Source organism: Malus domestica, chromosome 14, assembly GCF_042453785.1.
Source record: "Malus domestica chromosome 14, GDT2T_hap1".
NCBI lineage: Eukaryota > Viridiplantae > Streptophyta > Magnoliopsida > Rosales > Rosaceae > Malus > Malus domestica.
The window spans coordinates 11909964-11922046 of NC_091674.1; the positions used below are offsets into that span (position 1 = coordinate 11909964).

A 12083-nucleotide genomic window follows, 5' to 3' on the forward strand; every position below is an offset into this window, starting at 1 on the left:
TGATGCTCTCTAATGAAGGTGAGGGAGTCCCTTTTATAGAATAAGGGCTCGTTCCTCAATACATAAGTGATGGGTTATGAGTGATGCTCGCGGCGAAGCGGTTGCTCAGCAGGCGGCGATACTCTCTAATGATGGTGAGGGAATCCCTTTTATAAAATAAGGACTCGTTCCTCAATACATAAATAATGGGCTAAGTCCCCCAAGTATTTTTCATGAGGCTAGTTATGGAAGACCTAATATATGGTACATAGTGTAGTCCCCCAAGTTTTCAGTCAATAGAGTTTGTTGGCTGGAGACTTCAAATTGAATCCATGTATGGGCCGAAGTAGTGGTTGTTCGGAGGCAGTATTTATATACCATGCACTGAAGCTTTGTAGGTGAAGCTTTGCAAGTGAAGCTTTGAAGCTGGAGCTTTTGTAAATGAAGTTTTGAAAGCTGGAGCTCTGTAAATAAAGCTTTCGAAGCTAGAGCTCTGTAAATGAAGCTTTTGAAGCTGATTGACATGAATGATGCTCATGAATATTTATGTTGATTGACATGAGTGATGCTCATGAATGTTGACATGAGTGATGCTCATGAATGTTAACATGAATGATGGTCATGAATGTTTTATGTATGATTGACATGAGTGATGCTTATGAATGTTTACGTATGATTGATATGAGTGATGCTCATGTATAATTTTGGAGTACTGGACGTACTTTTGATCACCTGGTTGATGATAATAACGGCAGGGTGCCAAATAATTTTGGAGTACTGGGCGTACTTTTGTTCACCTGGTTGGTGATAATAGTGGCAGGGTGCCGAATAATTTTAGAGTACTGGGCGTACTTTTGATTACCTGGTTAGTGATAATAGCGGCAGACTGCCGAATAATTTTTTGTAGTACTGGACGTACTTTTGATCACCTGGTTGGTGAAAATAACGAGCCTGGCTCTTTTGGGCATATGGGCCTTCGCCCTCCACATAACATTTCAGCCCATTATTTTGGGCTTGCTTTTTTTTTATTTTTTATTACCCTCTGATAGGGTTTATACAGATGTTTCCGAAAGATATTAAAAATAAATTACATCATTCAAAAATAAATCCGACCCTCTACTCAATGGGTCACGCCCATAATTCCCTTTTCTGCATGCCATCACCACCGCAATTATGTCTGCTTCTTTTTATCTTCTTTTGCTTTCTGCTTTTGCTTTTGTTTCGCTTTTTTTTGCTGCATGGTCCACGAGTCCACCCTCCAAGGCTCCATAATATTCTCCCACACTACAATTTGTGCTTTCTTTAATAGCATTAAATTGTTGGTGGACTTGGTGCCGAGAAAATAATCTCTTTTTTGGCTCCACTATATGAATTAATAGTTTGGCAACCTTCGTAGTCTCTGATGAGCATCACAACTATTATCGTCTTCCTTTATTGCTGTCACTTCGGCCCTACTCTTTCTTATTTTTGATGAAATAAAGTAATTCCTTTCTCTTCCATCTTATCAAAAGCTGAAAGAGCACTACTTGTATTGAAGTTTCCCACCATCTCACTCCCTTTAGTTGCAATCTTTGCAAACTGAGCACGTGCTTTGAGGGTATCTTTTTTCGAACTTGCCTCATGTATCTTGCTTTCTAAAAGCCATGTATTAGACACAAGGTTATCAACAACAGCTTTTTGTTGATCAAGTTGAGATTTCAAAGTATTAGCATTATTAGCAAAAGATTTACGCCTCTTTAGAGTCCCACGTGCAAGATCATCCTCTCCTTTTTGACGGGCTAACTGTGCTTTGTGGTACCAGTCTTCAGAAGCTTGTTTAGGTGAAGGTGGCGATGGAAAACGGGGTGCTAACTGTAACTGTGCAGAAAGAAATGAAGAGGCCTGATGAGGGATGTGATGGCCTTAACCTTGTCCCGCTTGTCTTTATAAAATCCTTCGCCCCATCCAAGAACGGCGCCGCCGTGAGAGTTGTTGTAGGAAGATTGCCAGAACATGGTGTAGGTCCAGCTTTCACGCATGCCTTCGATCAGGGCCTGAAGGCGCTGCATGAGGATTTCCTGGTTGAAAGACGTGGCGGACGGCTGGAATTGTGTGCCAACAAGGGCCTTGGGGTAGTCTGAGGTGGACGTCGAGGATTGCGGCTGGAGTGGAGCGTGAGTGGGTTAAGGTGTGGGCTGGGACGGTGTCAGTGGGGGGTTTTGCTTAGGGTTTCTGAATCTGAGCAGTTTCCGGATCAGTTCGTTTGCGATTTGCCCTTCCTTTCACAATTCGACCAAAAGGGTCAAATAGGTCAGCCCTAAATGCTCGATTTCTTCCGCATGTGGCCTGCCTCAGAAATCTAGGTTCCTGATAGATTTGATCCCCAGGGATCTAGGGTTTTTGGGATGAACTCAATTGACCTTGTTCCAGTCCGGATCGTTACGATTTAACCTTTAGGAGAATCAAAACAAATAGGTCAAATGGTGGATTGGTCAGAAATGCTAGATTCCAAGTTCAAATTCGTTGCAGAAAAAGGGAAATCATTTATGCAAAGGAATCGTGGGTGTTTGGGATTTTGCTCCTAGAATTAGAAGAATGAGTCAAATGGATAGTTGGAACGTATAATAGGGGAAGAGTTAGTTCTTTTTCTATGTGATCTTCGCCACCTTCTCAGAAACAAAGACGCGGAGGCAGGGGATAAAGAGAGGGAGAGATAGTCTACGCGAGTTCAACGGTTAGGCTAATTTTGGTGAATGATTGTCTAGGAAGAATCTTTAAGCTGTTTCTCAACAATTCTCAACAAGAGAGAGAGAGAGAGTGTGAGTAAGTGAGTGAGTGCAACGTTGTGACTTAACAAATGGTGTCGGTGGGGGGTTTGGCTGCAGGGTAGGCTTTGTCAGCCATTATGTGTTTATAGGAGAGAAGGATTGGGAAGGTGTTTGATAGTTTTTTATAGATAATACACAAAGAGAGGGGGATGAAGTGTTTGCTTGGTTAAGAAAGAGATGGATTTTTTTTGTGATTTTGCAGATTCACGGTGGAGGTGAAAAAATGAAAGAGAACCGACACAACTTTTCGTATCGTTTCCCACAGACGGCGCCAAATGTTGATGCACAAAACCGGAGTGGTCTTGGAACAACGTAAATTCGATCGTGAATCTACAAGAATGTAAAGAACACAAGATGTATCGTGGTTCACCCCAATGTTTGGGCTGCGTCCACACTGATATTGTATTTCTCTGAGAGGATTGTGAGGGAGATGGCCTCTGTAATGTGAGAGTGAGGCTTTGAGAGGGTGAAGGGGCTTAGAACTTGAGGATTTATGAGGGAAAGAAGGCCTTTTATAGACTAAGGGCTCCTCCCCTTTTTACATATTTGCCCATTCATTTATTACATAATTACATTTGAGTCCCTTGAGTATTTATACGAGATCTAAATACGGAGGCCCTAAGTATGGTACAAACAATTGGTAAGTTTGTTAGTTTTTAATTCGGTAAATTTATTTGTGAAAATGGCTGGCTCTCAGATTGATCAAAAGCGGCTGCCACTTTGCTTCCTCTTTGGCTCAGTGAGTCATTGGCCCCTAGTGTGGTGGCTAGTGGGATCCAGGCCCTGACTGCAGAGTCGGCAGTAAGGACAAGTTCCACCACCCCATTGCCCCCTGTTCCACAATCTACCAGGTAACTTAGCAACACTGTTGCTGTCACCTGCCCCACCACCCCCTAATCACATCACCCACGACTGGCAACGTGGAGGTTGAATTGGCCCCTATGAAGGGAGGTGATGCGTAAAATTACTTAACACACAAATTAAACCCTCTTTTTGACAATTGTAGTATAGATGTAAGTAGGGTATCGTTCTAGGCCGGGGATTAGGAGGGATTGCTAATCTATTCTAAATTAATTTAAAAATATTAAACAAGACTCAAGGACTCAAAACTAGGCTAAAAACTCTAATAACTCGAAACACACTTAAAATGACTCAAAATAATGAAAACAATCAAATTAAACACTAGGAACTGAAATGGACGGAAATTAAATTAAAAGACTAACAATAAAGAAAACTAACTAAATAATATAATTTAATAATAGATGGGTGTTTGGTTTTGATGAAAAGTACAGAATTGATAAAAACATAAAATTAAGGTAAAATGATAAATGACGGACTAGCTAGAGGGTTCTTCTCCACACATGTTATACTTGCATACAAAATGATTTCCAGTTGTTCATTTAATAAATTGTGAATCTCAATACTCCAGATTAACCGTGAACAGCACTTTTTTAATCTTCAAGTTTTCCTTAAGTTATTGAATTGGACGGAAAAACGCATACAACAATTCAAAACATTCTTCAAAAGTCCCCTACGTGAAAAGCACAATAGCGATACAATCAAAGATCATTAAACTTTGTGAAAACTATAAGCATTGACGAGGCATTCGTAACTATGAAAAGCATGATACTCTTGCCAAGAATTTACTTAACGTGATTGTGACTAGCAACCTTTACTACTTGTGAAAATAAGTTCATAACGATTAGGTGAAATTCACTTATATTCTAGCATCAAATTCATGCATGTAAATTAAGCGTGCACTCTCAACCAACATACACAAATCAGTTTTTATACGAACGGATAAGTAAATTGAAATCACAACTTATGAAATCACAACCGAAGGTAATCAATTCATATTACAAATATATTCATGGCTTTGAATTAACCTCTAGCCAAAATAAATTTAATTACACATTATTAAAACAAAAATAAAATAGAAGTTTGAAAAGATTTAACCGAGAGAAATGGAGTGAAGCCTCTAATTTTCTTCTCACTGTGCCCGTCAGTCTCCCTTCTCCCCGTGTCTATCTCCTCTCCTGCCTCTGCGAGCTGACCTCCTGACCTCTCTCCCTCTCCACGTCTGCGAGCTTCACGCTTCCCTTCTCTCCGTAGCTTCACGCTTCCCTTCTCTCCGTAGCTTCACGCTGCCCAAAGGGCAGCCCTCTGCCTTCCACCAATTCCCCGTACTCCAGACCCCCCTTACTTGTCTTGCTGTGCTTCTTTATATTTTTCCCGCTGCTCCTTCCTTTATTTTTTTATATTTTTTTCTTTCTTTTTTTTTCAGCTGCCCCAAAGGCAGCTCCCTCACTCTCCCTTCTATTTCTTATTCTTTCCGTTTCTGCGCACCAACCCCACTTCCTTTTGCTCCTCACTTTATTCTTTACAGTCTGCCGTCTGCTTCTTATCTTCTTCTTCCGCCCAGCTGCAAAGGCAGCTTTTATTGCTTAGTTTTCTTTTCCCCGCAAGGCACGCTGCAAAGCAGCTTGCTGCTTATTCTTTTTCTTTCTTTTCGCTGGCAGTTTTGCTGCTCTCCTATATTATATCCCCCTCTGACCTGCCTTCCATCTCCTTCTTATTCTTTTATTCTTTTTGGCAGCCTTGCTGCCTTCCACTTCACGCTTTGCCCCAACATATTTCCACATGTGTTGTCCATGCAAGCTTTCCATCTTTTTGTCACTGCCAAGGCTCACGTTTTCCTCCTAGCTGCAAAGGTAGCTCCTCACTTTTTGTTTAGTCTGTGACATTACACAAATTAATTAATTCATTAAAGAAACAAATATGTGATTTTCATTGATGGGAAGAAGACAATTAATAATTTAAAAAGACGAATTTAGCCAAGATTCAAGTAATTAAGAACTAGATAATAACTAAAAACTCATTTGTGCCATTTTTATTTTCTTTGCATAACAAATCCTATAAACACAAAAATAACGTAAATAGCTCAAAAATATAAGGAACTAACTAAGAAAAGACGAGTGAATTTGAAGTAAAAATATATATAAATATGATCCGATCAAATACCCCCACACTTAACTTTTGCTAGTCCTCGAGCAAAACAAAGAAAACATGAAAAAGTACTAACATGAAAAACATTAGCTTCCCTCTATGTGACCCTCATAGAATTTCATTCAAGAAAACAAATCATCAAGAACCATAGCTAGCATCAAGGAACTAATCCAAGTTCATCTTCCTAATTCAAATATTAGCAGTAATCTTTAAATCATCCTTGAAGTGTAGTGTGTGAGATAGCCATGCTAATGCAATTTCAAGTTTTTATTTTTAAAATCATCATATGCAAACTAGCAACCTTCTCAGGGGATATGCACTCAATCACACATGTGTTTAGTTTTAATGTGTTTCGCTCAAAGAATCAAATGTGAAATTTCTACCATAAGCTTGCATAAAGATCTCATCTCCACAATCATAATTGCAAAACTTAAATCAAGAGGACTTTTATTGGATGTAATGAGGTTTAAGGAGAGGGTTATTGAATTGAAAGAATAGGTAAACACAAGTTCCAAGCTACATTGCAAGTAATTCTTTTCTTTAGATTTATAAGAACTCAAGCTCTCCAACGATTCTTCTTAAACCTCCAACCACACCCTTAAACTGAAAATTAAACAACTTTTCATTTTCTTTGTATACAATCTTTCTTTCTTTTTTTTTTTTTTTTTTTTTTTTTTTTTTTTAATACAAACATGAAATACCCCCACACTTATTCTTTTGCCAAACACCTTCAAAGTACTTCACAAACATTTCTCATAAAACAATCTCACATTGCTCACTAGCTTGCTTGGAAAGGGTAAGGAAAAAAGTTTCAGGCATAAGGGTAGACATATCTGGTGATAAGAAATAAAAGGCTCAACATACACAGCTCAAATTGGCAATCTAATGATATCCTTTTTATTTGGGAAACATGGTTATTTGGGCCATGGTGGTAAACCTAATGCCTCTATCATTTCCAAGTTCATGCAATCAATGACAAACATTTCGAAAGATCGTTACGCAAGTTCTAGAGATGTATCTCACATAAGTTCATCACACATGAAAGAATAGGAGTGTATGAAAAATACACACACTTTCAATAGGCTCAAAAACTCACATAGGATGTATATGGTCACTAAATTCACATATGAAGCTTTAAGTCATGCTTTAGTTTCACATCAACAAGGCTATGTGTATTTGGTTTTTCAAAGATGATCAAACATGTACAAAACTAACAAGAGAATTAGGAATTTCACAAAACACATGTTAACTAAGTTCTTGATGATCATGGTTCAAATTTTATTCAATTATATCATTGGGTCGGGAAACTAACAAAAATCTAATTCAAAACAATAAGGAAAACAAGACAATATTTTTGGATTTTTAAATTTTCCGAATTTTTTTTTTTTTTTAAAGAAAACAAAACTAATTAAGAACACAAAAAAAACAACAACACAGAAACAAATGAAATTGTGGAGATTTCTACCCCCACACTTAAACTTGACATTGTCCCCAATGTCAGAAAACACTATAACGCAAATAAAAATAAAATAAAATAAATAAATAATAAGAAACAAAATAAAGCAATTAGACTGAAAACTTCCCTAATTTGCAGCAAAGTCAAGCGATGACCCCCAAGCTAAAATTCTGCAATCAACTTCAAGGGTAGAAATAACCAAAAGTTCCTGCAAAGAAAAGAAATAATTCAGTTAAGTAACGCAAGAAAATTAATCAGAGAAGAATTGCAAACGAAAAATTGAAAATTACGATAAAAGATAATGAATAAAACTAATAAGTAATCATTGGTCGTGCTTGTTGACTTTCCACAGCTTTGATCTCGAACTGATTTGGAATTCTGAGCGAGGATTGCACAGTCTGCATTCTTCTCTGCTTGTTTCCTCTGCATGGCGGGCAGGCACAAGGTAGTTGTGTTGGTCTGATTCTTTCTTCAATCTTTCCAAGTGCCCACCTCTTGCTTTCTTTCTCCTTGTCCCTAGCTGAGGATGAATCAGCACGTTGTCTCCACATGCTTCGAGGTATCATTTTCACCTCCCTTACTTGTCCCCCAAGTAGATGTGGTAGACAAAACGGAAGCATAAGATGAAGAAGATGAGTACTCGAGAGCAAGGCTAGGTAAGCAATCAGGAAGGGGTTCCAGGCAGTTGGCTCCAGATCGGAAGATTTATACCAAGTGCTGGCTGATTGCTCGCTTTCTCCTTGTCGGAAAACAAAGACAAGGAGAAGGACATGGAGAAAGCATGATATGAGATACTCTTGCTTTCAACCTTTATGATATGAAATACTTTTGCTTTGAATGGGTTGTTCGCAGGAGTATCCCAAGGAATGAGGAACACAGAGTGACTCGAGAGGATTCTTTGGGAATGCATTTTCGGAGATGAAGAAGTGTTGAGAGGGTGTGCTGAGAGAGTGTGCTTTTGCTGTGGAAGGCGAAGGTAGAAACTTATAGGACTTGTCTTCACAACCGGAACTGTTCTCTCACTTAGTGTCGGCAATCGGTGGATGGGTGAAGAATACAAATTACGCGCTTTCTGACAAAGCTGCCCGTAATTTCCGCAAAGCTGCCAGTTGCATGTGACAAGTGCTGACTAGGCTGAGAGAGACAAATGGTTGGAATCGGCAATTCGACAGACTACCCGTGATTTTCGCAGAGCTGAGTTTGCGTGTGACGGGTGACAACACGTCTGGACGAATTGATCTTGCGAAATCCGGGATTCGGCTCGTGGTTTCTGAGCAAGCCCAACTTTTAAGAAATTAAACGCCTCAATTGAGAAAAGAATCCGGCTTTTGAGAACGGAGACTCCTCTTTTGAGAAAAGAATCAGGCGTTCGAGAAAGGAGCCCCGACTCTTCGATTTGCGAGAGGACGCCTCTTCGATTTCTGAGGAGCGCCTCTTTGATTTCTTCCTTTTTATAGAGACGTTAAGCTTGTTCCACAACACACTTGAGCTCCCTCCTGTAAACACTCCCTTCTTGCACTTCCGAAATCTTGATGAGTCCGACTCTTCTTTCTCAACACCTTCAGAAAATGGCAGGCCCTTCTGATCGACGTTTTGACTTGAACATTCGTGAAGAGGCAGCTCCGCCTTCACCAGACAACATATGGCGCCCTTCCTTCATATCCCCTACCGGTCCTCTTACCGTTGGGGATTCGGTGATGAAAAATGACATGACCGCTGCGGTGGTGGCCCGGAACCTTGTCACCCCCAGAGATAACAGACTGCTTGCTAGACGGTCCGATGAATTGGCGGTTAAGGAGTCTCTGGCTCTCAGTGTGCAGTGTGCGGGTTCTGTATCCAACATGGCCCAACGCCTATTTGCTCGAACCCGTCACGTTGAATCGTTGGTGGCTGAAATACAGAGTCTCAAGCAAGAGATTAAAGGGCTCAAGCATGAGAATAAGGAATTGCACAAGCTCGCACACAGCTATGCCACCAGCATGAAGAGGAAGATTGACCAGATGCAGGACACCGATGGTCAAATTTTACTTGATCATCGGAGGTTTGTGGGTTTGTTCCAACAACATCTGCCTTCGTCTTCTGGAGCGGCACCGCGTAGTGAAGCTCCAACTGATCAACCTCTGCCGCCTCCTCCTTCTGTGGCCCCGCCGACTGCTGAAGCCCCGCCTACTACCGAAGCACCACCCGACCAATGAATACTATTAGTTTACATCATTGTAAAATATTTGTACTTTTTTTTTTTTATTTTTTTTTTATTTTTATTTATTTTTATTTATTTTTTAATTTTTTTTTTTTTATCATTAATTTTAAATTTTATCTTTTTTTTTTTTTTTTTTTTTTTAAATGTTTTTTTTGTAAATTAATGTAAAGAGACTTTGGTTAACCTTCCCCCACACTTAAACTAAATAACACAAACTCACAGAAATCAACCAAATAACACAACTAACTAAACAAAATAAAATGAAAGCAGTAAAGATAAGGGTGGAAGAATGCAAAGCTGATTGGGTTAGTGATTCCAAAGTCTCCCTTCGTTGAATGCTTGGGTTGCCTCCCAAGAAGCGCTTGATTTAACGTCTTTAGCCGGACGCATCTTTCCTTTAAATTTCCCTCGGCTCCATTTGAACCTAAAATCAAAGAAAGAAAAATAAATCAAATATCAAAAGTAAAATACACAAACACCAATATAAACATAAACAAAAACAAAAATAAAAGGATTAGCAAAGTTGCTAATCCCCGGCAACGGCGCCAAAATTTGATGCGTAAAATTACTTAACACACAAATTAAACCCTCTTTTTGACAATTGTAGTATAGATGTAAGTAGGGTATCGTTCTAGGCCGGGGATTAGGAGGGATTGCTAATCTATTCTAAATTAATTTAAAAATATTAAACAAGACTCAAGGACTCAAAACTAGGCTAAAAACTCTAATAACTCGAAACACACTTAAAATGACTCAAAATAATGAAAACAATCAAATTAAACACTAGGAACTGAAATGGACGGAAATTAAATTAAAAGACTAACAATAAAGAAAACTAACTAAATAATATAATTTAATAATAGATGGGTGTTTGGTTTTGATGAAAAGTACAGAATTGATAAAAACATAAAATTAAGGTAAAATGATAAATGACGGACTAGCTAGAGGGTTCTTCTCCACACATGTTATACTTGCATACAAAATGATTTCCAGTTGTTCATTTAATAAATTGTGAATCTCAATACTCCAGATTAACCGTGAACAGCACTTTTTTAATCTTCAAGTTTTCCTTAAGTTATTGAATTGGACGGAAAAACGCATACAACAATTCAAAACATTCTTCAAAAGTCCCCTACGTGAAAAGCACAATAGCGATACAATCAAAGATCATTAAACTTTGTGAAAACTATAAGCATTGACGAGGCATTCGTAACTATGAAAAGCATGATACTCTTGCCAAGAATTTACTTAACGTGATTGTGACTAGCAACCTTTACTACTTGTGAAAATAAGTTCATAACGATTAGGTGAAATTCACTTATATTCTAGCATCAAATTCATGCATGTAAATTAAGCGTGCACTCTCAACCAACATACACAAATCAGTTTTTATACGAACGGATAAGTAAATTGAAATCACAACTTATGAAATCACAACCGAAGGTAATCAATTCATATTACAAATATATTCATGGCTTTGAATTAACCTCTAGCCAAAATAAATTTAATTACACATTATTAAAACAAAAATAAAATAGAAGTTTGAAAAGATTTAACCGAGAGAAATGGAGTGAAGCCTCTAATTTTCTTCTCACTGTGCCCGTCAGTCTCCCTTCTCCCCGTGTCTATCTCCTCTCCTGCCTCTGCGAGCTGACCTCCTGACCTCTCTCCCTCTCCACGTCTGCGAGCTTCACGCTTCCCTTCTCTCCGTAGCTTCACGCTTCCCTTCTCTCCGTAGCTTCACGCTGCCCAAAGGGCAGCCCTCTGCCTTCCACCAATTCCCCGTACTCCAGACCCCCCTTACTTGTCTTGCTGTGCTTCTTTATATTTTTCCCGCTGCTCCTTCCTTTATTTTTTTATATTTTTTTCTTTCTTTTTTTTTCAGCTGCCCCAAAGGCAGCTCCCTCACTCTCCCTTCTATTTCTTATTCTTTCCGTTTCTGCGCACCAACCCCACTTCCTTTTGCTCCTCACTTTATTCTTTACAGTCTGCCGTCTGCTTCTTATCTTCTTCTTCCGCCCAGCTGCAAAGGCAGCTTTTATTGCTTAGTTTTCTTTTCCCCGCAAGGCACGCTGCAAAGCAGCTTGCTGCTTATTCTTTTTCTTTCTTTTCGCTGGCAGTTTTGCTGCTCTCCTATATTATATCCCCCTCTGACCTGCCTTCCATCTCCTTCTTATTCTTTTATTCTTTTTGGCAGCCTTGCTGCCTTCCACTTCACGCTTTGCCCCAACATATTTCCACATGTGTTGTCCATGCAAGCTTTCCATCTTTTTGTCACTGCCAAGGCTCACGTTTTCCTCCTAGCTGCAAAGGTAGCTCCTCACTTTTTGTTTAGTCTGTGACATTACACAAATTAATTAATTCATTAAAGAAACAAATATGTGATTTTCATTGATGGGAAGAAGACAATTAATAATTTAAAAAGACGAATTTAGCCAAGATTCAAGTAATTAAGAACTAGATAATAACTAAAAACTCATTTGTGCCATTTTTATTTTCTTTGCATAACAAATCCTATAAACACAAAAATAACGTAAATAGCTCAAAAATATAAGGAACTAACTAAGAAAAGACGAGTGAATTTGAAGTAAAAATATATATAAATATGATCCGATCAGGAGGGGACGCAGAGGGA

General features: G+C 38.9%; 2 long non-coding RNA genes across 2 annotated transcripts; both read right to left on the reverse strand.

Annotated features, from left to right (window-relative positions):
- Positions 1-4559: 4559 nt before the first annotated feature.
- On the reverse strand, positions 4560-5097 carry LOC114822882 (uncharacterized). The gene is made up of 2 exons (XR_003771053.2): positions 4865-5097; positions 4560-4826 (listed from the first exon to the last, which is right to left on the reverse strand). It is a non-coding gene; the product is annotated as an uncharacterized lncRNA (long non-coding RNA).
- Positions 5098-10822: 5725 nt separating this feature from the next.
- LOC139191570 (uncharacterized) lies at positions 10823-11361 on the reverse strand. Its single transcript, XR_011575635.1, has 2 exons — positions 11128-11361; positions 10823-11089 (listed from the first exon to the last, which is right to left on the reverse strand). It is a non-coding gene; the product is annotated as an uncharacterized lncRNA (long non-coding RNA).
- Between the last annotated feature and the right edge of the window lie 722 nt (positions 11362-12083).